The 7,227-nt window shown below is 42.1% G+C and overlaps 1 pseudogene; it reads left to right on the forward strand.

The window, feature by feature from the left end:
* Positions 1-4,170: 4,170 nt before the first annotated feature.
* LOC114633166 overlaps positions 4,171-7,227 on the forward strand; it is a 56,914-nt pseudogene continuing 53,857 nt past the window's right edge.

Genomic DNA, 7,227 nt, shown 5'->3' on the forward strand with positions numbered 1-7,227 from the left:
TTTGGTTCATAACTTCTGTTAGTTTCACTGTATCTCTGTTTATTTTCTATTTCTATGATCTGCCCATTGCTGAGAGTGGGGTGTTGAAGTCTTCTACTACTATTGTGTGAGGTGCAATGTGTGCTTTGACCTTTAGTAAAGTTTCTTTTACGAAAGTGGGTGCTCTTGCATTTGGCACATAGATGCTCAGAATTGAGAGTTCCTGATGGCTGACTTTTCCTTTGATGAGTATGAAATGTCCTTCCTTATCTTTTTTGATAGCTTTAAGTTGAAAGTCAATTTTATTTGATAATAGAATGGCTACTCCAGATTTTTTCTTAGGACCATATGCTTGGAAAATTGTTTTCCAGCCTTTTACTCTGAAGTAGTGTCTGTCTTTCTCACTGAGGTGGGTTTCCTGTATGCAGCAAAACGCTGGGTCCTGTTTGAGTATCCAGTCTGTTCGTCTATGTCTTTTTATTGGGGAATTGAGTTCATTGATATTAAGAGATATTAAGCAAAGGAGATTGTTTTTCCTGTTATTTTTGTTGTTAGCAGTGGCATTGTTTGTGTGGCTATCTTCTTTTGGGGTTGTTGGAAGATTACTTCCTTGCTTTTTCTAGGTTGTAGTTTCCCTCTTAATGCTGAAGTTTTCCATTAATTATCCTTTGAAGTGCTGGATTTGTGGGAGGATATTGCGTAAATTTGGTTTTTTTTGGAATATCTTTGTTTCTCTGTCTATAGTGATTGAGAATTTTGCTGGGTATAGTAGCCTGGGCTGGCATTTGTGTTCTCTTAGCATCTATACGACATCTGTGCAGGATCTTCTGGCTTTTATAGTATCTGGTGAGAAGTCTGGTGTAATTCTGATAGGTCTCTGATTTTATATGTTACTTGGCCTTTTTCCCTTACTGCTTTTAATATTCTTTCTTTGTTTTGTGCATTTAGTGTTTTGATTATTATGTGACAGGTGGTATTTCTGGTCTAGTCTACTTGGCATTCTGTAGGCTTCTTGTATGTTTGTGGGCATCTCATTCTTTAGGTTAGGGAAGTTTTCTTCTATAATTTTGTTGAAGATAATTATTGGCCCTTTAATTTGGGAATCTTCACTCTCTTCTGTACCTTATTACCCTTAGGTTTGGTCTTCTCATTGTGTCCTGGATTTCCTGGATGTTTTGGGTTAGGAGTTTTTTGCATTTTTTTGTTTTCCTTGATAGTTGTGTTCATGTTTTCTATTGTATCTTCTACACCTGAGATTCTCTCTTCTATCTCTTACATTCTGTTGGTGATGCTTGCATCCATGACTCCTGATCTCTAGGTTTTCTATCTCCAGAGTAGTCTCCCTTTTTGATTTCTTTATTGTTTTTACTTCCATTCTTATGTCCTGGATGGTTTTGTTCAATTCCTTCACCTGTTTGGTTGTGTTTTCTTGTAATTCTTTAAGGGATTTTTGTGTTTCCTCTTTAAGGGCTTCTACTTGTTTACATGTGTTCTCTTGTATTTCTTTGAGGGAGTTATTTATATACTTCTTAAAGTCTTCTATCATCATCATGAGAAGTGATTTTAAATCTGAATCTTGCTTTTCTGTTGTCATCGGATATTCAAGACTTGCTCTTGTGGAAGAACAAGGTTCTGATGATATGAAGTTACCTTGGTTTCTGCTGCTTATGTTCTTGTGCTTTCCTTTTGATATCTGGTTATTTCTAGTGCTACCTTCACTCACTATCTCTGATTGGGGCCTATCTGTCCTGTTATCTTGGCTGTGTTATATCTCCTCAGGGTTCAGCTCTCTCTGTGATCCTATGATCCTGAGACCCTGGTTGTGATAGTTCCTGGGAGTCAGGCTGCTTCTGTGATCCTGAAATCCTGGTGTACCCAAGCTCCTAAGATCCTGTGATCCTATTATCATATGTTCCTATGTGTTAGACCTCCTGGGAGTCCAGCACCCTCTGAGTTTTAGGGGGTTGGGTGCAGAGCTGGAGCCTTAGGGCTGCTACAGGTGCAGGCAGGCATAGACAGGAAGGGTCTTGTCGTGTGTCACAGCAGGTCCCAAATTACTCCCTGTTTGGGGGGACAGGGTGGTTGTGACTTTCTCAGCTACACTCCTGGGTGTGTTGGAATTCCTGGGAGTCAAGCCTCCTCTAGATTTGGGGGGGTTGGGTGCAGAGCTGAAGCCTCCAGGCAACCACAACTGTCTTTCTTTAGAGGTTAGTTTGATCACATAATCAAATTCCATACATGCCATCTTAAACGGTGGTAGCAACAACAAATCATCAGAATTTTGTACTCAATAAGTGTTATTGGCTGTATATAGACATTTAAGTCCCAGCCAGTTCCAGAGCTGTCTCTGTGTACAGACATGTACATCAATGCATATACACCAACCATCTTGTTGATCTTATTAGTTTCTAACTGCCATTAAAATGGATGGGATTGCCACCTAGTACACTACACTCACACCAGACCAGCTGGTCCATTCTCCCTTAAGGAGGATCACTGGACTCCAGCATCACTGGAATGGAAAGTTCAAAAGAGCATCAACCCTATCAAGTTAAAATTAACTCTGTCTTGAGCCTACAGTCTTTGTAACTGTATGTATTGTAGCCCCCAACCCACATCAGCCTTTTGACTTAATCTGGGTAATTAAAAATCATAAGACTGACTATTTTGCCCAACTAGGTTGTACAAAGGAGCTGCTTGGAACATACTGGTTTCCAGATTTGACTTTTGTTTCAAGCCAGCTAGCTGATAACTCATGGCCCAACACCTGACAGACTCCACAAAATTCATATCCCAAATATCAGTGGAAGACTTTTTACATATGTCTGGGGATGGGGGGAAGAACTGCCACATATGGGGGTCCTGATCAATTCTACTGTGGTACTTGGGGATATAAAACATCAGTCACTGGGAACATGGAGTGAAGTGTGTCAAAGGAAGACTTTATTACAGTTTTCTGGCAGGGAGATAACTTCAGATTTTACTCAAGTTCACTGACAAAGGAAAACAAGCTAAAGGATAGGAGGCTGGAAAGTTGTGCAACCTTCAGCTCCATATTACTGGAGGTAGCAATCCCAGATTACTCTTTACAGTTAGGCTCTTGATAAGGCCAATTATAAACCAACCACCAGAAGCTGTAGGCCCAAATCAGATTTTGACAAACCCTAAATCTGTGTTGACCCCATCCTCCAGATTAATGAATGCATTACCCCCAGTTACCCAATCACAGGGACCCTCAGTTCTAGAACTTTTTCTGGAGTACACAGAACCAGCAGATGCCCTCTGGTCAACGACATTAAAAACCTTTCAAATTCTGAATGTTTCCAAGCCAGAACTTACCACCTCTCGCTGGTTGTGTTATAATGCTAGACACTCCCTTTTATAAAAGCATTAGATTAATAGCTGAATATAATGTGACTGAATGGGATACTGAGTGTAGATGGTCACAGGAAGGTCCAGATTTAACCCTTTCAGATTATATTGGGACAAGGTATCTGTCTGGGGAAGGTGTCCCTGTTGCATCAACACCCTTACACTCATATCATTCACACAGTTCATTCCAAATGGATTGTTGTCCCAGAACAAGTATGGTGGGCCTGTTCAACAGGACTGACCCTTTGTGTGCATGGAGAAGTTCTTAATTCCTCTGCCCCAAAAGGGCTCTAATTTTTGGTTCAGTTAATACCCCATGTAACGTATTATTCAGAAGAGATAGTACTAAGAGCTTTGGTAGGGCATGTTGAAGGTAGGGTATGCATCTCATTAGGCAGACAAGGGAACCCATCTTTTTAACCTTAGCTTTAATTCTAGGGGCAAGAGTAGCCAGAGCAGGCACTGGAATAGCTGCATTTACATTACAGAAAAAGAATTACAATAGCCTAAAGGCAGAAATAGATGAAGATATCCACCTTCGAACTTGGAGCATAACACAGACTCTCTAGCTGAGGTAGTGCTGCAAAATAGACAAGAATTAGATTTACATATTAATGAATTATCTAAAGCCCAGGGGGTATAGCTAATTAAGTTTTCCCCTCCCTTGCCCCTCCTGTTTCCCACTCCCCATGGAAAGCTCCTCCTGGCATTCATCTCTTCGATTCCACGTGTCTCCTGGGACGTGGGACTTTCTCATGTATGTGGGAAAACTCAGCCACAGGAAAAGTCTCTGGTTACGAGACTCCCTCCCCCGAAGCCATGGTCCACGCTGTGTCCCGGTTCAGATGCTCCGGGGACTCTGCCACCACTGCTATCCTGCGCGTGGGCCTGAGCCGCCACCGACGTGTGAGTTCTTTCCCTTCACCATGCATTATAAATAAGCTTTTATTTATTATAAGACAGAAATTGGGTACTATTCAATTGATGGTGATGAGGTCACATTATCAACAAATTAGCACAGACAACCCAGATCTCAAAGAGCCTAAAATTGCTCTCTAAAGCTACTAGTAGAATGGAGGAATGAAGAGCCCAAAGCAACAGGACAGACTCCATGTTGTCCTCTAAACTCCATTTTAAGCTGCTGTCCTTAGAGTTACATGGCCCCCAACCTTAGGTTCTGGGAAAGAGACCACAAAATGTTCCCAGCAGTCAAAAATAGACAAAATAGCTATGGCCAGCTTACAATAACAGGAGAAACTGGTCACAATAACAGGATGAGTTAAGAAAACATTAATCAAAAAAAAAAAGAAAACATTAATCATTCCCAAGTCAAGATGCCCCTTTTAGATGTGTGGTGTCTCCTTGTGGTTTGAACAAACACTAGGCACCAATCAGTTTAAAGGTTAACATTCCTTTACCCAATCATGTGGCACCATGATTGAAAGCCCCAGCTTGCAATTATTTGTCTGTATAAACCCTTAGCCCCTAGACCTGAGCATCACTTTTCTAACCTGTTGTACAGGGAGGTTTGTGACCCAAGTCCAAACTCAAATAAAAACTCTCGTATGCTTACATCAGAATTGTGGTCCCACCAGATCTTCTGGGGACTCGAAAACTGGGCATATGTGTCATAGAGACTGTTTTGTGATATTTTGGTGAAGAATGTGATTACTTTTTGCCCTTGTCTAAAAAGTCTACCTGAGGCTAAGGTGAAGAGCTTTATATTAATTGCATTGACAATAGAAGTCTCAAAAAAAAGTCCAGCAGAGACTTTGTTCTGTGGCTAAGTCTCCTGAAGAGCATTTTGAACAAGTGTAGCAAGCTTAGAAATAAAAAATATAAAATATATGGTTCAAGTGTTAAAAGGACACCAGGATGTGAAAGGGAGCTGAATCTTGTGATCTAGGAGATAACAGATTAAGGGGTTTGTATCTAAGTTTAGACACAGATATGGTGGTACATACCTTTAATTCCAGGAAACAAAACCAAACAATTCTCTGAGTTCTAGGCAACAAAGAAGTTTCTAGGTGAAGAAACACTTAAATCCAGTCATGATGCCACACACCTTTAATCCCATCATTACAGGGGACAGAGCCATGCAGAGTTCAAGTCAATCTACAGAGCAAGTTCCAGGAAAGCCAGGCATAAGCAGAGAGGGAGTCAAGAAACAGAAATCTGGTAATAGAATAAGGGGGGCTACATGTTACAGCCCCCCAAAGCAGCAGAATATGGCAGCTTCAGCCAGAAGGCTTTAGAGTGAAAAATAGAAGGGACTACTGGGACAATTGATTCTGGTTAGCTGGAGCTAAGAAATTAGTTGTGATTAAGACAGACTTGCATCTCTGAGGTGAAATCTTCTTGTAAGTGTTTTCTGAGAACACAAAAGATGATGTGTTCCATAGATAGCCAAGGTTGTACCTCATGCTGCAGCTTTGCTTGGTAATGTGTAAGAGTCATTCAATCAATACTGGATTTGAAAGCATTAAGGTGTCATGAAGAGCAGCTGAAGCTTGGCACTGTGAGAGGCCATGGAAGGCCATTGGTGAAGGTACATTTGATTACCCAGGACTGAAGGAGACATTCAAAGGATTTGAGGCTTGGCACCATGAAGAGAGCCTATGAGAGGCTATTGGTAAAGCCTATTTGCAGCAGAAGACCCCAGTGTATTGGAAATGCCAGTACCATGGAATGATCACTAAGAACAGCAACAGCAGAGGAGTAGATCAAACTTGAGCTTAGAATGCTACAGAGGGCACAGCTGGAAAAGTGATGCCAGCCCTTTGGAGGAATCCAGAAGGTCATGTTAAAAAAAAAAAAACAGACATTCGAACAAGAAGCTGTAACGTTGGAGTTGCCTTGGAAACTCCAAGATTTTTGACATGCCAGAGCCATAGGATATCTCTTGAGAAATGATGCTAACAGGGAGTAGAACCAACCCAGAAAAAGAAGTTTGTTGTGAAGGGACTGAGGTAGCAGAATAAACACCATTTTGTTCTTAAGACTCCATTCTAAGTTAACTTGCCCTTAGAGAGGCATGGCTCCCTTCCTTGAGGTCTGAGAAAAATGATTAAATGTCCCTGGATGTTGCAAAATAGACACAGCAGCTGCAGCTAGTTGATAACAACAGAGTGGGCTAAGAAAACGTAAGTTCCCCAGACTTCCAGGACCCCCAGCCCTGAGGGTCTGGAACTGGCCAGGCAAGTGTCTAATGTCTTTGTGTATTGTGTACTGCTTTTGCTTTTGAAAAAGTCTCAAGGTGTCTGTATAAGTGACAAGGAGTAGCTAAGAGCAGACGTGCTGGAGGCTTACAGCTCTAGGAGTCAGGAAGTCATTTCTGACTCCAGAGTGAATGAGGTATCCACCCATCAGTTGGAGGAGTTTTTGGTTAAAAAACGGAGAGCTTCATGATCAGCTGCTTTTGGTTTCTGAAGTGGGAGTCTGTGAATCTGTGAGTCTGCGTCTTTGGATTCATTTTTGTCTTCAGTCTTGGAGTGGCCATTTTGTGCTTGTCTATTTTGTTTCTTGCGTTGTTAGGTCTTTACTTGTATTGGACTGTGATGGATGCCATGGGACAGACTGTTTCTCACCTTGATCTTCTGACTCATTTTAAGAAAGTTAGGGCTGACTTCCCTTCCTCCCCTGCCTGGTCCTGTGGGCTGGGGCAGACACAGAGTTGGTCTGCTACTGTACTGTGGAGACACTGACTCCTGAGTCATCCTAGAGGAGCCACTGCACTCAGAGCAGCCAGTAAGAACTCCATCTCACTCCCTAAGCCCCAGAGACACATCTGGGAGCCAGGGACATTCAGGGCACAGCAGCTACCCAAACCCCGCCCCTCCGGAATTCCACTTCCCTTCCTCCCCTGCCTGGTCCTGT

This window comes from Grammomys surdaster, unplaced genomic scaffold, assembly GCF_004785775.1.
Source record: "Grammomys surdaster isolate TR1022 unplaced genomic scaffold, NIH_TR_1.0 544, whole genome shotgun sequence".
NCBI classification, from domain to species: Eukaryota; Metazoa; Chordata; class Mammalia; order Rodentia; family Muridae; genus Grammomys; species Grammomys surdaster.